The 24493-nt window shown below is 38.1% G+C and overlaps 1 pseudogene; it reads right to left on the bottom strand.

The window, feature by feature from the left end:
* Nucleotides 1-21068: 21068 nt before the first annotated feature.
* On the bottom strand, nt 21069-24037 carry LOC133978777 (uncharacterized; annotated as a pseudogene).
* Nucleotides 24038-24493: the final 456 nt, after the last annotated feature.

Raw genomic sequence — 24493 nt, forward strand, 5'->3', positions numbered from 1 at the left:
TTGATACTGAGGGAAAAAACAACAAAAACCCCTATGATTACTGCTGAAGTTTTATGCGGCTGAAAATGTTTCTCTGCAGCTGCTGGAAATATCTCCATATGACACCACACCATCTGTTTAACCAGTTATCTGTAAGAATAGGAAAAAATACAGCACCGTACAACAACACAGAGCCAGGAAATGCAAGGTACATAGCCAGTAGGTGTTTTTAACAGTGCTTAAGTGTTAGGGTGGGATTTTTCACACAGCTGGCTCTGGCCCCCAAGCTGTACTGCAGATCTTTGTCCTCTCAAAAAAGTCAGAGAAGCTACTGCATCATACCTGCTGCAGTAGTATGTTATTATTTTAAGTAGTGTTGGTTGCCAGTGTGCTGCTCTTACTCAGACATTCAACATTTAAGATTTTGTTACAAAATTAAAGCTACTAGAATTGTTATTTTTCATTCTTATTAAAATGATTATATTTTTATATTAACAATGGTTCTTATGACTGTGGTGAATGTGAAAGAAGTCTAATAAGCGCATTATATGCTGCCTACGTACACATCCATTCTTTTTTGCATTATAGCCTGTAAGGCATATCATAATTGATAGTTAACCCAGCAATAAAACTGATTTGTTAAATACTAAATATACAGGTGAACATGGCTCTGAACAATAAACAGAAAGGATGGCGGAGGTTGGAGCAGGAACCAGCACAGATCCAATTAGAGGTGTTTGAACTATTGGATGTTACCGTGTGACTGTGGAGTTAATTAGAGCACAATGCATCATTCAGATGATTAGGTTGGACTACGTCATTGGAGTTATTTATTGTGGCATTACAAAAACACAATGAAAGGCAAGTGTGTTGCATAATACATAGAATGTGTTTGCTGTGTCAAGTTAAACAACTTTAACAAGTTTAACCGTTAACAAACAGATGAAGTTAAGTCAGACAGGGAAAGTTATGAGGAAGTCTTTGTAGGACCTCTATTGAGACAGGTAATGTGTAACAACAGCCAGTGCTACAGAATATAAGAGTTTAAAAGTCATTGAAGCATAGATATGTTTGTGCTCTTATATGGACTTGAATGACTGACTGAATAGGTGATCATTACATTAATTGTGCTTTCTGTACACATAAACATGGATCGGAAAATCTTGGAAATTTAGTTTAACTGTTCTACATATTGGCCTAACACAAACAGTAAAAATTAGCCATGATGTGTCAGTTCGAATTTAGTAAATTGGGGACGCTTGACAGCGAAGTCTATCATTTTTCCAACCAAGTTGAGATGAAACCCATGTATGTATTATAAGAGCTGGATACCAGATCAAAAATGGTATCCAGTCAGTCCAACAAGAATTGCTCAGCTGGTACATGCGCCAAAAAAGTCTATAGGCCGGGTTTCCAACTCGGCTCATAGGCTTTACATTGATGCTTTTCTCAGCTTAAGGAAAGTTTTACAAATATAAAACCTCCATGCATAATTGACCTTGTTAGTAGTTGGAGGTGTCCTGTCCTGCAGTTTTATAGACGTCACTTTTACAATGGTGGTGATTTTGGTGGGGGATTTTTCGCTGCAACATTGCAAGAGACCACTGGCAAAAACTGGCTGCCACCTCTGTATGATGAAAGCCTCAATGTACAAACTGTCCCAAAATGCATTGAGTTTCTTTAGACTGTGCTATAGCAAGGCTTAAAGCTGTTGTAATTTCTGCTGTAGAACTGACAATGTTATGTGCTCACTTTATCCAAATAACACTTGTTTGTAGATCTGCCTCGATGTTTTCGGTCATATGAAGAGGCCGGTCATCTAGCCAGCTCCTGAAGGGTTTGGCCAGTCAACATGACGTCTGATACCGTGCAACTCTTTGGAGATTAACCTCTGCCTCAAATGTCTCTGCAGCATTGAGATAATATGATATAATTCCTTTTGGAAGATAAATGTTGGTTTCACAGATGAAATCTAACAACTGTAGCTGCCACATTTGTTTATGGGAGTGTAAAGCGAAGCTTCAATGACAGTGCTACCTCTGGGGCTCCATATGTACAGATATCACCACAACACATCAGTCTATATGAAATGTTCTGTTATTTTATTAAGCATCCTCCTGTCCTCAGAAGTCTGTAGGCTACTCCCAAGTGGAACTTTCAAAGTCCTCAACACACCCACCAGGCTGAACTGTGACAAAACCTCCACTATTACTTTATTCTCATAAAAAAAGAATCTTCTTGACAGAGAGATGCAGTAAATTACATCTACCCTTTCTCCAATGTAGCTTTAATAAAAATGCAGACTATTGTATAGCTTAATAAAATAAAAAGGAAATTATATTTATTGAAATGTGGTGATTACTGTACATGTGTCATGGAGAGCAGAGCAGATGGACCAAAATACCAAAGACCAAGGGTGAAACTATGGCTCCAGAAACAAGTCTTTATTCCTGGGACCTGCATGCAAAACCAAAAGTACAGAGCTGAACAGAACAAACTTGATGAAGCATCCAACAAAGACTGAACAGGTAACTGAGACATAAATAATAACTGAACTATTGAGGGAATGGGGAACAGGTGACTAGACACAAGTGTTGATAGGGTGTTATTGGCTGGGAAAGACACTGGGAGCAGGGCAGAGCTAACGAGGAGTTTCAGGGCAAGTGTGAAGGGAAAGTGTGGAGGGAAAAGCAAAATAGAGACAGAGAGTGTAAATGACCTACAAGATGCATTGTGATCTGATTACTCAAACCACATGCTGAGGTGGTCTGGGAAGCATTCGACCACATATCTTACATAGTGTTAATGCTAATATGTCCTGATGCGTCCCTTGCCAGTGATTAACAGGAAAATACATCATTAATGTAAGATGTGGCAGTTGTTTTGGTTAACAGTTGAAAAGAATGGAGATGAGCACAGATGTATGTGATGGGAGTAATGTAAGTTGGAATAGCCTATACATATTGAGACATTTGTATTAGCTCTTATCTCTGTAGCCTGCACTAAAAACAAATCTAGTACTTGTTTGATTGACATAATAACTGTGAGCAGGACTGTTTGACCTTCTTGCAGAAGTGATATCTGGATATCTGAAAATCTGGACACAAGTGGTCAGCTTGAGACCGCTCAAGGCACATTATAGGGACAGGTGTGAACAGTAATGTGACTCAGCTATCCACTTGAGCTGGCAGGCAGAGAAACAACACCAGGAAGACACAGAGCAGATCAACCATTAAAACCAAAGTAACAATTCAGTCCTTCCAAAAAATCCATCTCTCACACAGTCCAGTCCTAAAAGGAAATGTATGAGGGCATCTGGTGGACAACAACAATAAGGAAAGACAAACTCAAGAGTCTGATAGAACGTTGCTAGTCTGCCCTTGCCAGACTTTATATAACTTTAATTTTCATTTAACATTTTCCTTACCTCATGTGGACTTGTGAGGACATTGGTTTCACAAGGAAAGTGGGTTTAATTCAATGGAACAGGAGTCAAAACTAAGATACTTAGCAGATCAAGTGGTCAAGGAACTTGGAACATGGTAACATGGAGTTTTGGGAACTCAGCATGCCAGAGTAAGTGAACCAAACAGAGAGGTACATTTGGGTGTCATCAACATAACAATGAAAAAAGACACCATGGTAGTAATGAGGTTTTCCAGGAGAGGCATGTATGTATAAAGAAAATAATGGGCCAATCCAGTGCCCCATATAATTGTGTTAAATTTGACGATTTATGTCATGTCCCAATGCTGCAAATTGCAACAAATTAAATCCCCTTTCCACTCAAAAAAGTGTTCCAATTATTGTTAATTCACTTGGATGTTTGAGCCTCACTGTGCAGAACAACTAAGTTGAAGTTGTGCACGTACAAGCATGATGACATTACATGGTCTAGTGTACAACTTACACATGTGTGATATGGAAACTTGATGCCTCTCATACACTGAGAATAGACGTTTCAGTATAGCAGGAGACATCTTGTGTCTTGCGGTTAAACTTTTGAAATTAACATATTCACTCATTTTTTAATGAGGAAGAATTTTTAACACTGTAATTGAGCTTTTTGTGATTCAGACACATATTATTATTCCAAGCAGATAAATCATTTCTGGAGGGGATCTTAAAGGGTTGCTTTTCTTTCTTTTAATCATAAACCCCAAATTTTCTCTAACCTTAACTCACATATTTTAGTTATCTAACATTATCTTAACCAAAGTCTTTCTCTAACATCATCCAAAATTATAGCTACCATGTGCAAGTATTGTTAGAGAAAAACTCATTTAAAAAAAGATTTGGCATTTTGCAGAATTGTCCAGAATCAATATTCTGTCTGGAAATAGCGCTGCATGAACACATTATGCAGGCTGTGACCTCTCTAATCAATCTACTTTCTTTTCAACTTCAACTCACAAAAAATACAACATGATGAGGTCACTTCGAAGATAAAACAGGTTTCCAGTTTCTGCAGGTTAATTTTCACTTTGTATTGAAGGGAATTGAAAATAGTCTGAATACACTTTCAAAATTGGATCTAAAACATCCTGCTGTGGATAATATGAAGTAGTAAATGGACCACAACATGGAAAAACACCAGTATGCTCTTTTGTTGTTCTGTGTAACGAAATGAACCCCCCTTTCCCTAAGGGTGTCATACCAAACACAACCCTGGAGCTAAATAGGCTCTATAATGTTATATAAGGAAATCTATGTATTCCAAATGTGCAATCAAATACAACATGTATTATTTAAATAAAGCAGCATATACAGTATACTGCAAGTCACTGTGTACTAAAAAAAATGAAAACAGTGCTACTTTTTAGGTTAATTAATTTTGACAGGCCTGTGTAAAATCGTTTATATACAAGTATAATTTCTCTTTAGTATACATCTGTGACTTGGTTTGTTGAATTCAAATAAAAAAAGAGCAGCTGTGTGCAACCATGTGTGAAATTCCACAATTCAAGACCCGAGTTTAAAATGTATTTCCCATCATTTTACTTCCTCAGTTTACACACACCACACTCTACAGAGGTTTTAAACTGTACACTTGTGAGGCTTATTGCTTTCTTAATTTATTTTTCCAATGAGGAGGGAACTAAACTTTTTCATTGGAGGATGGAAGAATAACTCATGTTTAACCCTCCTGCTGTGCTTGTTTCATGTCAATTAATTGTAATAAGTAATGTTCCAGGTCCAAGAAGACCACCCCATTATAGCTGATTATAAATCCATAATTATACATATACTATCACCTAATGCTATGTTACATTTTTTTTCGGACATGAGCCTGAACCTATTTCATACACTTATTGTAGTCTCACCCATTAATTTCTAATGACAGGTGTACAAAAGTTAAAGGAGCAGTATGTAGAATTTAGTGGCATCTAGCCAAACGGACTTGGCAGAAATGGAATATAATATATCATAAGTGTTTTAGTCTGTGTATAATGACCTGCAAATAAGAATAGTTCTGTCTTCATTATCTTAGAATGATCTATATCTACATAGGGAGTGGGTCTTCTTCTACAGGGGCTGCCATGTTGCACCGCCATGTTTCTACAGTAGCCCAAAACAGACAAGAGAAAACACTGCCTCTAGAGAGGGTCCTTTTACGTTTTTCAGACGTTTCACGGTCACCATAGGTTCTCCTACACACTTTAAAGGGGAGTGTGAGGGAAGGCGTATTCAGTTGGTTGCAATCTGCTATCTCACCACTAAATTCTACACACTAGTCCTTTAAATAAAACATTATTAAAATTGACTGTGCGTTCAGATGCACTGTTTGGATATATGTAAGTCATTGAAACCTATAACAAGCAGATTAAATGAACTACATTTTTCAGAGAAAAAACATGGAAATTGGTCCGATTTGACCAGAACACAACAGGAGGGTTAATGATCAACCTTAATGCTGTTACCATAAAGATTACAATAATATCACAATAATAATAATAATAATAATCCTGTCATCAGCATCATGTAAGTTGCAGAGCTCACAACACCCAGTATATCAAGCTTGTGGGCTCTGACAGATCAATGGGAATCTGAGTCTGTGAAATTCAAGTATAGTTTTATCATTGCCCTGAGCGGCCTGTGATAAAAGAGGGCAAGCCAGACAGTGATGGATATAGATTTTGAAAAGGATTTTTATCTCAGAGCCATTTTATGTCTCATTGCATATATGACATGCAAGAGACAAGAGGATGTTTGAATTGAAGCCAGATGTGTCTGATCAGGGTAAATGCTGCTCGTGGAGGAAATCTTTAAGATGTTCTATGCTTCAGGTGAGACATGCATTCTTCCTGCTAGGAAATACTGTCATATGTAATTCAAGGTAGACCTGGGAGGATTTTCTGATTCATCTTTGCCAATTAAAATGCCCTTCTGGATACGTATACTGCAGAGGCAGCAAAGGTGAGTCTTCTTTCAATTATCATAGAATGGGGGAAACATTATGGCATTGAAATTGAAATAAGGGTCATATAATCTGCTTAGCATGTATATTACAGCTACAACAACATACTTGAATTGTCTTTACATTTAACAACTTACCAAACAGTTAATCCACTAACAATTTCAATAATGAGCATGTGCTAAATTAAACACAACGAGTGTTACGGCCCACTGGAAATGTCAAAGTTTGAGTGTGTTCTCTTCAATTGCTCCATTATATTCCCTTTTCACAAAGGTGCTCTCACCACAGAATGAACACACATGCTTTTGGACCAAAAGGCCCACACACATACTTCTCAGTCCACTCACTGTTAAATTGCCTGTTTTACGTCTTTTTTTTATTTTTATGAGTGCAACATTTAGGTCACTTTGGTAGGAAGCCAGAGAAAACAAGCAAGCCGGCCTATGTTCTCACTCTCAACAACAGCTACTACTATACCTCAAATGAATATTTAAAGCTTGATTATTTTTTTATTTTATTTTTTTCTTTGTAGACCACATGAGTCCACCAGAACAAGATTGAAACAGAACAACCTTGGCTCTTTTCTTTGCCAGCTCACTGATAGGATATTTACTTGAAAACCGCAATCTTTTAATTACTAATTGCAAATGTATATCTATATTACATAGCTCTATTAAAGATGTCTTTAAACAACTGTAAGGCTGCTCTCTAGAAATCTTGTCCTCGCAATGAAGCCATAGTGGTCACACAGCTCAATATCTTGAACAAACTAAGAACACAAAAAATATGATAACACTTTAGAGTTACTGAAAGTTAAGTTATTTAATTATTTGTATCTATTTTATTATTTATTTCCACGTATTTTATTAAAAACATTTTAAGCATTTTTATTTTGTCTTGCATGCATTGGTCTCCAGTTTTGTCTTTAAATTGTTCTTTGTTTGTTTTTTCCTTTTTAAAATTACTATCATTATTATTGTTGTTATTTTTTCTTATTATCAGCTTGTCAATCAAATAACTGTAAATCACTTTGAACTACACTAGGCTGTATGAAAGGTGCTATATATATAAAGTTTCATTGATGGATTGATTGACCAGCACACTTATTGGAGGGCCTGAATTTAGAGATTGAGGCTATAATGACTTGTTGAAAAAAAATGACGTGCACAGTATTTCTAGAGAAAATTGGAACCAAGGACTTTTTAGAGCCAGCATGTAGCGGCTGTCAGCAGCACTTTAAGGTACTTCCACATTGACTTCACCCTCAAGCTTGTTGCTTGCTTCAGCCCCTATGCTAGGCTAACACATCCTAGAACAGTCTGTCCACTGAAAGCACAAAAGAAGGGTGACATTAACATCAGTGCTCCTTCTAACTCCTGGTAAGCCAGCATTTTCATTCAAAACAACTGCTTGCTGAAGCTTGACACAGGGTTGGTGAACATGGTATGTGTTGGCTGTGGACCTTTATATCGTAGCAACTCCAACTAACCGATAAGTGTAGCTTAGCTGGAATGTAAACAGTGTAATGACTGCTGAGTAATTATCTATTACTGTCAAAACCATCACTTTACTTTGACATTGACTAACAATCAGTAATGGCAGTGAAAGCTTACACACAAATCAATAAACAGCCTAACCAGCATCCTCTCTATAGCTAATTAGCTAGCTGTATGGGACAGCATGTTACAATAGGCCTACAGTCCATCCGGAACTACTAAAAACAACAGCAGGTGTATTTTTCTTCTATAAATCACAGTGCTGATGGTGTAGCTTTCCATTTAAAAACCAAGCCCACCTGAAACCAGGAATTCTACCCATCTTCCTTATTAAATGCAAATTAGCCATTTCTATTCTGAACCGTTCCAGACCTGGGGTGGAATCTCTTGTTGTTCTTACTATGGAAACTATGTAGAGAAAGCTCGGGCATCATCTCCAACTGCAAAATATTTCTCTGCCATACTTTCCATTCCACAGTGAATTTCTAGACTTTGGTGACACTCGCACCCCTACTCAAAAAACTGGGCTGACACTTTGACAAGCACACTCCAAACCCTTTGTTGCATTGTGAGTGTTCAGATCCAGAGCAGTTACATAGTGCTCCCACTGGAATACAAAACCAATCCCCACATGGCAGCTTGACAAATCACCTATCAATACCCACCCGTGTAATTTGCGACAATGTGGAACATCAAACAGGGGGGGGGATCAACACAAGTTTAAATATGGCCGCATGCTGCAGAGAGGGGGGTTGTCACCTGCTCCCCAGGCTGGCCTTTACTTCCAATGTCAGATGACCGAAAAGGACAGAGGTTTGTGTGTCTGTCTCGTTCATCAGTGCCACATATGCCCATGCTGAGCAAATTAATACATTCCAGAGAGCTGCTGCTGCTGCTGATTCATTGGAGAAGATTCACTGGGCGCTGGTATTGATCTGTGACCCAGGCTTGTGCCCAAGAATATCATTCCCCCCATCAGGCGACAGTTAGACGACACCAGGCTCAGCAGCACCACAGAGAGAATGACTTTGATGACTGGATCTTTTAACTATATGCTGCAATTTCAGCTGTAGACTGACCCAGAATACAACATTCATTCTTTATTACAAGATGTGATGAATTGCTAACATAACATAATAACACACAAATAACATGGAATGCATTTCTGAATGCATGCTGTACAGTTTAGTTTTTGGGCGCAATCTTCTAACCATTGGTTTACACTCATTCGTGTGAAAATCATTTTGCAGCTTCTTGAAAGTTGAGTTGTGTAAGCCATCACATTTAAAATCAAGCTGTCAAATGTAAATGATTGTGTGGTGTTAAAGTGCCTTTTTACATCAATATGTTTACTATACAGTGATATTTTTAAGAAAAGCTATAATGCAGACTTAGAAGAAGTTGTGACATTTTGGGATATAAGCTTTTTTGCTATCTTACAGAGAGTTAGGTTTGTAGATCGATATCACTCTCATATCTGTCACTTAAATATTAAGCTGGAGCCAAGAGATGGTTAGTTTTTCTCAGCATACAGACTCAAAGCAGGCAGAAATGGCTGTCTAAATGTTACTCTTAAAAGAACAAAATGACAGTTGGTCATCACTATAGGGTGACCAGACAACGAGCATAAAGTCAAAGTAATTCAGCAACGAAAGAATCCAGCATGTAACTCCCTGTTAAATTCCAACTTGTCATTTTTACACTTAAGTTTTTGTACAGATTAAACAAATGAGATACAGCATGTTAATTAGTGAGATTTAGCTGTTTCCATCTCTTTCCAGTTTTGTGTTTAGCTAAGCTAATCGTCTCTTAGCTCAAGAGAATGGTAGTGGCCTTTTCAGAAAGCAGGACTGATGAAAAAAGAGCTTTTATTGCTGCACAAAACAAAAAAGCTTAAACACAGAGACAATGTAGAACTACATAGGCAGCACAGATAAGAACAGACAAGATGACCCAATAAAGACTGAACAGAGAACTGAACTTAAATACACGAGGGATAATAAATTACAAACGCGGCACAAATGAGTGAAACATAACATCAATAAGATTAAGGTAAGAGAACAGTTTTTGTTGTGACTGCTGATGTATTGTTTTTCACTTTGTTAGAGAGAAAGCAGTTACAAACAACTGAAAATGGTGAGCAGAATTGTTTTGTCTAAACTTTTGAAAGGAAATATCATTTCATCATATCATTATTTCATCTAAGAGATAGCTAATTGCAGGAATGAGCAGTGTCCATTCACCACGCACCTCTGGGAGCATAATTTCCTTGAAATTTCCATAAATCTCTGTAAGTAAAACACTGATGAGCAAACGCATTTTGCAGAATATAAATATAAGAATCACAGAGCAACTAATGGCCAATCAGACAAAAAATTCCGTATCTAGCTATATCTACCCGATTGTACATGGTTTCTCTTTATTCCTATATTCTCCCAGTCTGCAAACGCCTTTATGGATTTTTTTTTCAAGTAATTCCATTTGTGTGAAATCTTGAAGTCGCCATGAATGATTCACAACTTAAACGACAAGTAGCCTCCAACCATATAAATAAGGGTGAAATTATTAGAAATTGGTTGAAAACAACAACAAAATTTAAAATAGAGAATGGAGGAAAGTCTGTGGCTTGTAGGAGGTACTATAGACCTGAGAAAATGGAAAAACACTGAAGAAAATTGTCATCTTTATTCCTTCCATTTTGCATTCTTTCATTATTCAAAATAATACATATTACTTCAGAAAAGGTATTGTATACTGTACAGACTAAACAGGTCACTTTTAACCAACCTCCTGAGTTTAAAGTTTTTATTTTTAAAGCTGCACTAATAAATATTTTTATATTAAGAATGGGTCATATTAATAAATGTGATGTGAAAGATGTTACTCATCGTGACAGTCCCATAGAAAATTAGCCCTGATACAGCAGTTCCTCTCAAGTCTACAGAACATTTAGGCTCTTTCACCTCATTGTTTTGGTTTGACAACCTACAACGTTACTGTTATGGTTCATTCTCACAGCTCTCACCAATCATGTAGCTAACAGGCAGCTAATCGAAACGACAAAGTTAGCAACTAGCCTTTGCTAAATATCAGAATTACATTTGCGAGGTACTAAGGAACACGTCTCCAAATAAATGATACTGTTGCTAAGTTACAGCTGGATGTTTAAATAGGAAACTATTTGCTAACAACTTAGCTATAACAACTTTAAGGTGATAGTATATGTCAATGTTGTGTTTATAGCTTGTTCCAATGCTCCCAAAATTTGAGTAATAGCTCTATCCTTTGCTTAAACTCGAAGTACATTAAGTTTAGACTTAGATGTATAATTTTCCTTTTGAAATAAAAGAGCAGACAGGAATTGGAAGACAACGATCTGTCTGACATTGTGTACTGCCATGATATCAGTTAATTAAAAGGATCTCAAGCCTTTGTATTTTTTCCATTCCATTAAGGAACGATGACGTATCTGCAGAGCAGGAGCAGGGTAGTCAGCTTCACAGAACTGGCAGGCATAAACTGAGATGAAAGTTTGTCTTCCTCCTTAATTTCTAACATCTAAGGCATTCAAAAGCTTCTCCTGAAGAGCATCAGATTGCCCTTCAGGATAAAACGCGTAGCGGTTCATCAGTGTTGTCAGGATCTGCATTCTTTGAGCTCCGTCGTCACTACATGCAACAGCACAACAACAACTCGCAGTTGTCATGGGGAGTTTAAGCTCCTTCATCTGATTCAGAGCAGAGATGTTTCACTGACAGCGCTCTGTTCACTGATGATGCTCAAAATAAAAACATCACACATCTCTCAAATACCTGTTTAACTGATTGAGAGTTTTAATAAAGTTTAATGCATCAGGTTGCTAGAAGATGCTGTGTCTGACTGCTGCAAGAAAAGTTCCTTCTCATGGATGATAATCAGCTTCTCTGCTGTGAGACAATTTATTTCAGCAGGAATGCCTCCTACACTGCTGTTTCATGACTGTTCAGAACACAGGCAGATTACCAAATGAGCATCATTAACTCCCAGGGTCACCATGTAGCAATATAGTTAGTATTCAATTGATTAATTTTATTTGGGAATATGCACTACTAAAGCACATCTTGAGGATCTTCAGGCAAAAAACCTACATTACAAACCAAGTAATTTGTCATTGCCTTCCAAAATAACTGCCTTGAGGGTTTTATGATCAAACACCAGTATCAAGGGGACAATGTCATTTGTCAGGGCTTCCAAAACCATTTCAGAATGACAGTCAAAAAGAGGATTAATTTGAGTATTTCTGATGCAGAGTTAAGGTTTTGTTAAGCTTAGGCAAAAAGAAGAAGAAAAGAAGTCAAGTTTAAGGAAAGCTATGGTCATGGTTGTCACCCCTAACCCCCATCCTACATATGGACTCACTAACTAGAGATGCAACAGTATGCCTACACTACAGAGTTGGAAGTCTCCCAGCAGCGAAAAAAATGTTGCCAGTATAGCATATGTATCACCAATACACACTATTTACACTACTGGACCAGTTCTAGGTTCTAATGGAGTGGGGTAACAAATACAATTGAGCCAGAGACCAGGTGATGTAAATGCAAAAGCCGGCACTTTACTGGAAGTAAATAAAAATAAAAACACACATAACATTTGAATCAGTCAATAACCTGCAGGTACCAAAAATACGTTTCTTTCACTTCACCTCTTTTTTTCTCACCTCAGTTTTTTCCTAGGTTAGAGATAATCTAGTTCAGGCAACCCACCCTAGTTAGATGATTTATTTAGTTTAGATAGTTTAGTTATGTTAGACCGGTCTGTAACTATCTTATTTGAGGATCATTTATTTTGGTTCCATTATCTTCCTGAGTTAACTTTTTTTCTCTTCCGACGGATAATAGAATTACACCTTTCTAAATCAAAATTAAGTGTAACACTTATACCTCTAATCACAACAATGACAATTATGAAGAACAATATACAAAATGTAACACTTCAACTCAGAGTTCAAAGTTCAATTTCTGTGTACTTCAGTTCAGAGTTCAATTTATATGTACTCCAGATCAGTTCAGTATGAAAAGAAGAAATGTAATCAAATACTCCTACCGCTCTGGCAGAGAGTTCACCAAAAGTCCATCCTCACGCTGCGGATCCTCTCACTAGCAAGATTAAGATGAACTCTTGTCCGCGGGCCTGGCTCGCCATCGTGTGTGTGTAGTCTCCACGCACACACACACACTCCACAGAAGAAACTCCTCTTCAAATTCAAACTTCAAACGGGAACAACAACACACACAAAAAAATTTAAGAAAAATAAATCAATTTTGTCAATATAATTCAAGTCAATAAAGTTGTACAATTACTGTGCATCGTAACATTACTGCTAGTTGTTTAACCAGACTGAAAATGACAACAATCTTGCATCTCCATCTTTTACATATAATACAACTTAACTTCTCCTCCTAACACAATATAACCTGGTGTCCTGGGCGTGTGTGTAGTCTCCGCACGCGCACGCGCACACACACACGCGCGCGCACACAAACACATACACACACAAACATGACCCTACAACAGGTCATAAGAAAAATAAATCAATTTTGTCAATATAATCAATAAAGTTGTACAATTCCTGTGCATCGTAACATTACTGCTAGTTGTTTAACCAGACTGAAAATGGCAACAACGGGAGCTGCGTCTTTCATCTCGCATCTCCGTCTTTTACATATAATACAACTTAACTTCTCCTCCTAACACAATATAACCCTCTTTTCAGTTAACAACACAACACGCACTCTCAATTGGTTCCCTTAATAAACCGAAAACATTAGCGGCTAAACAGCTTGTGTTATTAGCTTTCTCCACACAGTTGCAACGTTAGCATTTAGCTAGCATCCACAAGTATAAACATTACAAACGGTATTACAATAAAATAAGTTGAAACTCACCAAAACCGTTGTGGTTTGATTAGATATGGCTCTTGTGAATCACCAACCACGTAGTTATTATTTTTCAGGTCTTAAATCACTCTCTGGAAAAATATTCATTCGTTCGTTTCTCTGCTCTTCTCATCTGCTCTCTGGTCCGTTCAGCATTTATGCTATGTCATGCCAGGGTCATAGGTCAAAGGACCATCAATCTCTTAAAGGGACAGTAACGTTAAAGCATTTTATATAGGCCTATTTTTACCCATGAAATTATTATCACACAGTTTTTTAATGACTCTTATTTAATCAAATGTGACATTTTAACTGTTTTAACTTATTTATGCATTTTAATGAATTTTTTGTATTTATTCATATTTTACTGTGGGTTACACCAGACTGTCTTTTGGGGGGTTTTTGTTACATATTTTGGGAAAAGTTGAAGTATTTTTTCAATGATTCAAACGCTCTTCTCCCATTCTAACTGACATTAACAGGACTCTGAGTTTAGTCATCCCAACACACAATGATAACCGATGACTGACAATAACAAGTGACATTTCATCACAAATGGACTGAAAGGTTTTTTCCTGTTCAGACCATTATTTGGTCAAGGCTCTGTCGTAAAAACCTTCTAAAACAGAACATCTCAGGAAATGGTTGTTAAGTCAAGGTTAAGGAAAGCTATGGTCATGGTTGTCAACCCTAACCCCCATCCTACATATGGAATCACCAACTGCAGATGCAACAGTATGCCATTCATTCTGAATTCAACCTCAAATAAACCCGTTGGCACCATCCACCACAAAAAGTCAGAAGTCTCTGAGCACCGTAGCAAGCGTTGCCAGACTGTTTTGGGGTTTTTTTTTGTTACAGATTTCGGGAAAGGTTGAAGTATTTTTCAATGAATCAAACCCTCTTCTCCTCCAATTATGGTTGACATTAAAAGGACACTGAGTTTAGGCGCCCCAACATAGAATGATAACCAATGACTGACAATAGCAAGTGACATTTCAGGTTAACACAAGTGGACTGAAAGGTTTGTTTCCTGTTTAGACCATTACTCTGCCATGGCTCTGTTGTAAAAAAAAAAACCTTGTAAAAAGGAACCTCCTAGGTCATGGTTGTTAAGCTCATATCTCACTGAGTTGATTCTCACAGGAAATTGAAGCACATGTTTTTTTTCTGTTGCACTCAACTACATAAAAGAACATTGAAACACACTGGAGGAAAATCGAACCGTGAAGATCAACAACAATAATAACTACCTCCACCTGGGCGAGAAAGAAAAATGGTACATGGAACATCTCTTGGGAAATGAGCTTATTTGTCATGGGTTGGTATGGTAAAGTATGTACTGTATGTAAATTACAATGCAAGTCTAAAGCCCATGTGAAGGTAGAGGTAAGAAAGTCATTTTAAGACCATCCCTACTGTTTTCCGGTGAGGACCGCTTCCATGAAGAGTGTGTCAGAATCTAAATGCAAGACCCTCTTTTAAAAATGAAGCTGTATTTAATCACACTTTATTTGTTACATTGTTTTCCCCCATGGCTTGTTAGCAACAGCTTGTTAACCTGTGCATGACTTCAACTTGTGTGATGTTAACTTTTCACATGCAGTAGCAAGGGTTTACTCAAGGTTTCTCACCTTCATATATATGATGCAGACTTAAAATCACATGTCTGTTATCTCTGAAACTTAAGAAAGATGCACTCACGCAGCATGAGGTATGTACTATTCTTGCGACGTTTGATACTTTCAACAACACAGGGTCCAACAACTACACCTTGTTGTTTTTCTCTTATAAGTAATACAACTCATAAAAACAAAAAAATAGGGCATGTCGATCTGAGGGCACACATCCAGCGGTACACAGCAGAATACGTCTTGAGTTTAATGCAGGCTGTGATCATTCTTGGCATCTTGCATTATTCAGCTCCATGAAGAGGTTTTTGCCTTCCTGATATCCTTTGAACAAGCAGCATTTTGTTTACATCAGAGTCAAGTAAATGTTTGAAGTGCCTTATAGCACCGTCAAAACCTAGTTACCTAATCCGTTATTCAGGTCTATTTAGGCTCTAGTGGTTGAGGTCTTAATAATAGGGAACAATCTTTGATGAGAGCAATACCATAATAGAGTCAGACTGTGTTTAAGTCTGTATGCTGAACTGCTCATAATAAATCCTCTTCACAATACACCCAACAAAAGAGAATACATTTATATGCAAATTGGAAGCTTGTGATGCCACGTTGCCAGCAGGTATTAGGAAATAAGCACGTCTTAATGAAATACCTTCTGCTTGCTGGCCACAGTATTATATAAAGCTGCTCACTATTCAGCACAAACAGGGTCAATGCTTGTGTTATTGCTTGGTCACCTTTGACAAATTTGTTTAAAAAGGAGCAAAGAAAGTCTGCTGTTTTTTCTTGCAGCAGCAGGATGGCAGCGAAGGTAGCAGTAGAGGCTCTGGCAGGATTTGATGTGTTGCCAGCAGGGGCTCAGAGGAAAGTTTAAACCTCAGAAACAACAGCTGAGAACATGATACTCTACAAACTTAAAAGATGCTGCTGTCATGTGACTGCCCAGCCTTACTGTCTGCTAAAAATTAAAATCATACTGTCTACTTTCCAAATGCTTAGAATTGTATTTTATATGCATTATTTGCTTCTTACTTAGCTCGGTTTCTCTATTTTATAACTCTTCTACTATTGTAGAACTGTTTGTGCAACGATGGCTGACCCACATATCCTCTGTTCTTTTGGTGCATCCTCAGAAATCAGAAATTCACACTACACACAAGGCTCCTGAACAGTTGGGGAAGTGCATTAGGGAGTAAAATCAGCAGCAGACTCTGAACAAATGACAAAAAACGCAGGTGGAAAGAGAAAATAATCAGCGATGGTGACACTTGATTCTTCTGTCATGATGTTGGAATTTCTAAAGAGAAATAACTCCGTTTCAGACAGGGATGATTCAGCACTGATCTGCCCATGGAGGATATACAATTCAATACTCAGGAAAATATATGAACAATGCTACTCATGTTGCAGCTGTTTGTCTATGCATACATTTTAATGAAGAGTAAATACCTGAAAATGTTCCTTATCTAACTTTATGTTCAATATCATTCAGATTTATGCTAGTGAATGTAATCCAGCCAATCCATATCCTCCTAAACATATCTGGTAGCAAATTATTACTGTATAAACATGTTACAGGGTTGCACACAGAAACAGAAAAACCTTCCACTAACATAAGTGATTCATGCCATGGGCTAAATCTGTTCCCTTTTTTGAATGGTGCCTGCTTGTAAAAATGACTCACCTGTTACTAGACAGAAGGGAGGCGCAGCTCAGATAGTTTGGTTCTCACTTGAGCATACAGAGGAAAGCTCATCTGCAGGTTCTCAGTGTTGAAAGATAAATGGTGACCATGTGAAGGAAATATCAGCCAGTTGCAGACAGAGTGCCAAATCCAACACATTTTTTGCTTATCAGGCCAATTAACCTATCTGAAGCTCTATATCACCAACCATCTGCTGACGAGCTGTCTGTGCCATTACTGTCTCCTCCACCCACATCTCAGCAGACACGCCACCCATCAACCACAATCTGTTGCTCGCACCCTCTCTCATGATTAAGGCCTTCTGCATCATCACAGGGAAATTATTAATGAGGGGGGGGGGGTGCATGCAAAAAGGATATATGGCTGGACAAAGAGATGACATCTGCTCATCTGCTGCCTTGTGCTGCATTCAGAATGGAAGGGGAAGATGGTGAATGTGAGTCCCCTGCATGAAATGAACTGTCATGTCACCGAGCAGCTGGTAAAATGTGCAGAAATACTTTTCATTGCAAGTCTCATGTGGTAAATATGACTATCTTACACTATTCCTCTCTTTTTCACCAGATAAACACTGCAAGGAAATGTCATTCATCAGTTTAAAGGATGATTCCAGTCCATTCAATTTTTTTTATTTTTTATTTTTTAAGTAGTTTTGGCCATCATCCTCCCAGTAATAATAAGCTTGTACTCACCAAATGAATTGCTGAGATCTGGGAATACAGCAACACTGCTGACAGGGCAAGGCGAGAAACTAAGTCCCAGGTCTGCCAAACTTCTTGGTAAAAGCTAAAACCAGACACTTATAACTCTGATGCTAATCTCATGATTAGCATTTCAGAAAAGTGACTTCTTCAGGGGTAAAAATCCAAAAATCACTTGCTATAAATGTCACCTGACATTTATAGTAACTAGAACAGGTGTGTCAAATCAGAGCTCTCAGTGCAATCAACTTGAAAGAGATAACAAATAAGAACCAGTAAGCTTCAACTAGAAAAAACTTTTCCATTGAAAGTGAAAGTGCTTACCTTAAAAGAACCATTTTCTATATCTTTTTACGGCTCCGAAGAATAAAAACAACGATTTTCAGTCTCATAAGAGTAGTTTATTGTACGGCAGTTGCCACTGACAACAACAGGGTTTTGTTTACAGAGCTGCTAGCTTTTTGTGCTTCAAAACATAATCTCTTGTCTTTGTACTACATTCTACACTTACACATTTAATATAATGTCAAGCAGTTGTGATATGTAACTTTATGCTGATGACACCGTCATATATACATCCCAGCCTGACACACCACAAATTCAATCTTCTCTTCAGTCTGATTTTTTTTTTTGTTTAGGAAGATGATGCATCTCAAGGGGTTTATCCAAATAAATAAATTTCAATCAGTGGCGGCTCTAGCTTCTATGGTACCCTGGGTGAACCCCCTTTCAGTGCCCCCCCATATATATATATTCATATAGATAGACAGATATTGCAACCATAACAAACAAAATCATATACAATCATAACAATCCCAGATACCAAAAATATAGTAAGAAGATTAGAAACAATTCTAGTACATAAATATAAATAAAACAAAGAATCAAATTAAAGTGGATTATAACATATTGCTAATAAAAAACACAGAAATAAAAGTAAATTGGACAAATCCTATATCACACAAATACACAAATAGAACAACACACTTATAAATTGTGTTTTATTTTTAGTGTGACTAATTTTACTTTTTGCATCAGTATACTTCAATACAAAATTAGGTGCGCTAGATTCCCCCCTACCTCAGGTCAGCCTTCCCCTTGCTCCTCTCCCCATCTCTTGTTTTCTGACTGAGATCACAAACTTAGTTAATTCACAAACTAGAAGAGGGCGCCCACTGAAAAAAGGTGAATTGATCCACACGTGACATTAAAAAAAGAAGACATTCAAATGAGTGCGCCTAAATCCGCCACTAGTAGGTTATATTGTGGATGTAGGCTCCAGCCCGGTCAATATCAAGAACATGGGTCCCACATGCTAAAATGGAAAATTGCATTAGTTCAGGCAGGGCACAGATGTTTTACTTCATTGTGTAACCTAATTTATGCCTCACAATAACCGTCTCATTCAGCAGCTGTTTGCTTATCTGCTGACTAGTAACATCCAGTCACTCAAGTGTACAGTATGGCCATCATAACCTGAAACTTACTGCTATGCTAATGCTAGCACTGTTTGTTGCAGCAGCTCTCTGAACAACCAACATCCTCATTAGATCTCAGGTGTGTAAGCCAAATGTGAATTAATCCCCTATAAAACAAGCCACATTATCTCATATGAACTCCAAAGTGTTTGATCTTTAGTGAATCACACATTCAAACCAAAAATGCTACTTGGGGGGTGACCAAGGCCTGCCAAACACCTCAGAAATAGTGTTTAGCCAATCATGACTTCAAACAAACATGAACATGTGTGCCCATATGACATGAATGCAACATATGTTACGTTTATATGTCTAACAGGACTGGTTTCTCATGCACAGATGGTGCATACGAAGCCAATGTTCATTAATTAGATGTCAAGCTACTGCACATGTGCAAAGCCTCCACACATCAAAGATTTGAAAACACCACCTGTAACTGGAAGTGTGATCTGAACCTTTGACGTACCGTGTCATCTTTTCTTAAATAAGTTGCGGGTTTCGAAGCATGCAAACACCTAAGAATTGTCTTGGAAGCTCAGCTCGCACCCCGCTGAGCTCAGCATGTAGTATTCCTCTCCTTTCACCTTCCCAAACACATGAGAAAGCTGGAGGCGGACACTCAGACATACATGAATCCTTTGTCTGTACAGCATCTGTTTCTGTGTCTTCGTGACTCTCTGGTTGAGAACCTCATATTTGCCTTTTTATTGCTGATAAACAGCATGCCAACTTGCCGGAATCGCCCTCTCTGCACCGCTACTGTGGCTTTTCATGTATTACAGTCATGCTGAGGCAGGCTGGATTGTCCTTATGATGTCCCTAAACAAACAAACTGTCAAACACCTCCCTCTTGTGTATCTGCGCTTTGCATGTGGCAAGGGAAAGGTAACCGTCGGGCTGCGCCGACAGAGACCAGTAAAAGTAAAAGGTATGAAGCATGAAATATTCATGACTGTATATCCACAGCAAAGCCTTCAGCAGAGCCTCTCACAGCCTGTTATGCTCCTGTGTGAGAACCATTCCCAGGTCTCTGGGAAACTCGTGACACATGCCGGCGGATCCTGACAACACTATAAACTAGTTTGCTCCTGATTTTAAATGAGTTCATTGTCCTGCTGATTATACTAATCTTCAGACCTCAGCGTGACTTTTGGATGGTTTCATCCAGAGTATAGAGGTGCTGTGCAGTTTGGTACAAGTGCTTCCTAAGATTCCTGGGGTTTATTTGAATCCACAGATGCACTTGATGACAGATGGTAGTTATCAGACAGATTGTGAGTGCCCTCTCCACGAGAGTAAAGGTACGAGCTAATAATACTCACCCGAAAAAATCATGGGAAACATTTGCTAGGAGCTATTTCTCTGGGTTTTTGCAGATGCTCCACTGTGCTTCCACATTTTTACACTTAATACTCTTGTGGCTGAATGCAAGAAAATCCCTATAGGTTTGCAAAATCTGCACTCTTGTGGCAGCATTTAAGTGCCCACATTTTTGGACTGAGATGGTCAGCAGTCATATGGTTGTAATATTTAGGTGTCCACATACTTTTGGCCATGTAGTGTACCAGTATGTGAACAGGCTGTTTTCATTGCAGACATTGAGTTTTCAAAACAGGAAAAGCACAGGTGTAAATAACAAATATGGCTGCTGTAGAAAGACATTAAACTAGTTCTGACCATAGATATATATATATATATATATATATATATATATATATATATATATATATAGAACACTAGATGTCTCATCCGTGCTGCTGGCTAATGGAGTCGAACGTCCGCACTGGCGGAACTATGTTCTAAAAAATAGAATGTTCTAAAATAGGTACAAGATTTCCCTTTACAAATATACATCAAGAAAGGCTGCATGTTAAAATCCCCCCCTGTACAGAGATGTATTTATGTAATTATAACCATGGGTTTTCATATGAAATTAACATTAAACAGAACAGATAGGTGCAATAAATACACACATGCACAAGGTTTTTATGTTAAATCAATATATGGGCTACTAAAACTCAGCATACAGAATGGCAACATGAGATATATGTACTTTAATAATAGGAATATGACTAATATAAAAGAATTTAAATTATTACATGTTTAGTTTAAACAAGTAATAATTCAAATTATTGTATTATATTAGTAATATTCCTATTATAAAAGTGACATCTATTTGCAATAAAAAAAAGGTGCAAGATTTCCCTTTACAAATAAACATCAAGAAATGCTGCATGTTGAAATCCCCACCCTCTAGAGAGAACTAGACTACTGTGGAGGTATAAAAAAAAAAAAAGACCCAAAAACAAAGTGAAATCAATGAAAGTATTTATTAAATGATAAGGATTAACATACATAAAGTATATATATAAAGAATATAAGAATAAAGGGCAGTCATAGGGATGGGACTTCAAGAGAGAATGCACACTGAAGGCATGATGCCGCCAAGCTGTAAAATTAATGAGTAGCTAGTAGCCTAGCATGATACACAACTAAGCTGCACAATTCTCTCTCTCTCTCTCTCTCTCTCGAGCTTCTTGACCACCTCAGCGACCTACAGGCCAAAAAGGCCCTATAGGACTCCTTCAGCTTGACGGCATCCCTCACCGCCGGTGTCCACCAGCGGGTTCGGGTATTGCCGCCACGACAGGCACCGACCACCTTGCAGCCACAAGACCGGTCGGCCGCCTTGACAATGGAGGCACGGAACATGGCCCACTCGGACTCAATGTCCCTCGCCTCTCCCGGTCCATGGTCAAAGTTCTTTGTCAACAATGCTAATTTATGGCTTCTGTTAGCTACAAAAGCATTTGTTAGTTGGTTTTTTGCTAAATTCACTTGTTATTTTTGACCAGATAATGACATACAGGGTCATTAAGTCTGAGAGAATGAAGCTCCTTTGGCACATTTTCACAAACAATCTGCTGACATGTTTGAAACTGATTTGCATTTAGGTTGTTTGAAATAATCCCACCATTATCCCTTGTAATGACCAAAAATAGAGCTATGAAATTATGACCTATACCCCTTTAAGACCATAACATATTTACAAAATCATGGCAAAGACTGGCCCAATAACTGCTGTTTGTGCTTATCCCTGTTTCCCTGTTAAGTAAAAAAATTAACACTTGGACAGCAGATACCAGATACCTGATGCTGTACTCATCTTTCTGGACTTGTAGCTGTGACAGCAGTCACATAGATTGCTATATGCAAGGTCATCCAACAGCTTCCAGCTGAGTGTTATATGTGGTAATTACTTGTGATTCGAGTAGTACAAGTTCCTTAAGAACTGAGTCTGGCACTATGGATACAACAACTGGTCAGACTTCCTCAACAGCACCGATAGAGTGTATCCCCAATAAGAGGCTCTTTAAAAATTGAGTTGTAGTTTACAATGTTTAACAGTCATCACAAGCCTGAATCACAGTGGCAGGCCTTTTTAGTGTTGTCAAGACCAGAGGGATCCCAAGCAAGTTTGCAGTGGATAAACACCTGTTGAGTTGAGATACAGTATGCATCAGTCCATAATGCCAGTGTTGACACTATTTGATTTTGCTCCTCAAAAGAACATTCAGTGTATAGAATGAGTTCATTCACCTCTCCAAATGCAAACCTCAAGGGATAAGTGGATTTCTGCGTCTTCAAATTTTGAGCATCTTACTGTCCACAAGGCATCTGTATGTTTAAAAAGCAGTAAGTGTTACTGTTAATGTCTGGACAAAAACTGTTTCATTAACTAATGCTTGTATTTTCAAAAGTACCCCTTATTGGTGATTATTAGGTATAAATTGCCTTCAGGCTGCAGCTACACATTCCCTCAAGAAGCAGCAGCAATGGCTGGTGGCGATTCTGCTCCACACTAGCCATGATAGGAATAAAGGATCCCAGAGGAAAACTGGTAGATGTAGCCAGGCCTGAGAAGTCATCTATAGCAGCAAGTAGAAAGATTAGGTTAGTAGTCATGGCAATTTTGTAGTTGTGAGTGATGTTTTATCTGAGCACCCACCATTCATAAGCCCATGTGGAACACTAGATCTCCTTGATCATATGTATTAAAACACGGGGTCATAGATGAGTGGGTACCAGTGTTTCAGCCTGCACAGTAAAAAAAAAGATTTCAGCAGTTGGTTAGGTTTAATATACATCTGTAGAACAAGACCACATTTACCTTATACGATCAGAGCAGTATGAACACCCTATTCTCAAAAGGCACAGACAACTGGGTGGGTGAAGGATTGTACGTTGGTAATTGGGAGAAGACTCATAGGTCAGATCATTGGTGTACACCAGCTGATCCCCAGAGACCTACACGATTAACAACTGTTACTAAACTGTAGAAAATAAAGCTTAGAGTGAGCAGTTAGAGGTGGTGTACTCACCAGTCTCCTGAAGTTACAATCATTGAAATCCACGTTGAAAAAACTGCCTCCCTGGCTGTGATGCTGGTGGGCAAACAGTTACCCCAGGCGGACAAGTGAAGTGTCAGCCTGGGTTCTGCTTTCTGTCCACACCAGGGACATATAATCAGGTCTGCAGTCCAGTTTCATGTCTGTAAGGGTCACAACAAGAAGTCAAGTTTGTACCAGTACACAGTTTGAGTTAAGGATTGTTAAAACTCAATTTTCTGGTAATGCAATATTATACCTGCATGCACTGAAATGGCAGCTGCAAAGCTCAAAAGCAGTGCACCTTGCCAAAAAGAAGCCATCATGACTGAACACTCAATACTGGCACTGCTGCTGGTTTGTCACTGGGTGAATGTCAATTAAGAAAACCTCTTTCACCTGGAGTGTGTCAGCAATCTCAGGTGCACAGGCCATCAAATCAATTACAATGAGCTTGTAGAGCGACAATTTATACATCCCACATATAAGATCAATCTCATTTTCATATGATGATCACATTTTTTAGAAGAATTCTTATTTTTTGTTATAAAAATATATATATTAGAGTGAAACATTTTACACATACATAAAAAGTATAGTCCATAGTAAATCTAGTAAGTAATATTTTTCTCTACCAATGTACCAATGTTGAAAACCTCAAAGCTCCATTCAAATGCATGCAAAAGTGGCCCAAGGCTAATTCTTTACCACATATATGAGTGACAATCAGGGGTTAATAGGATAAATCACATTGACACAGGCATTTTCAATGTTGATTTAAT

This window comes from Scomber scombrus, chromosome 4, assembly GCF_963691925.1.
Source record: "Scomber scombrus chromosome 4, fScoSco1.1, whole genome shotgun sequence".
Lineage (NCBI taxonomy): Eukaryota > Metazoa > Chordata > Actinopteri > Scombriformes > Scombridae > Scomber > Scomber scombrus.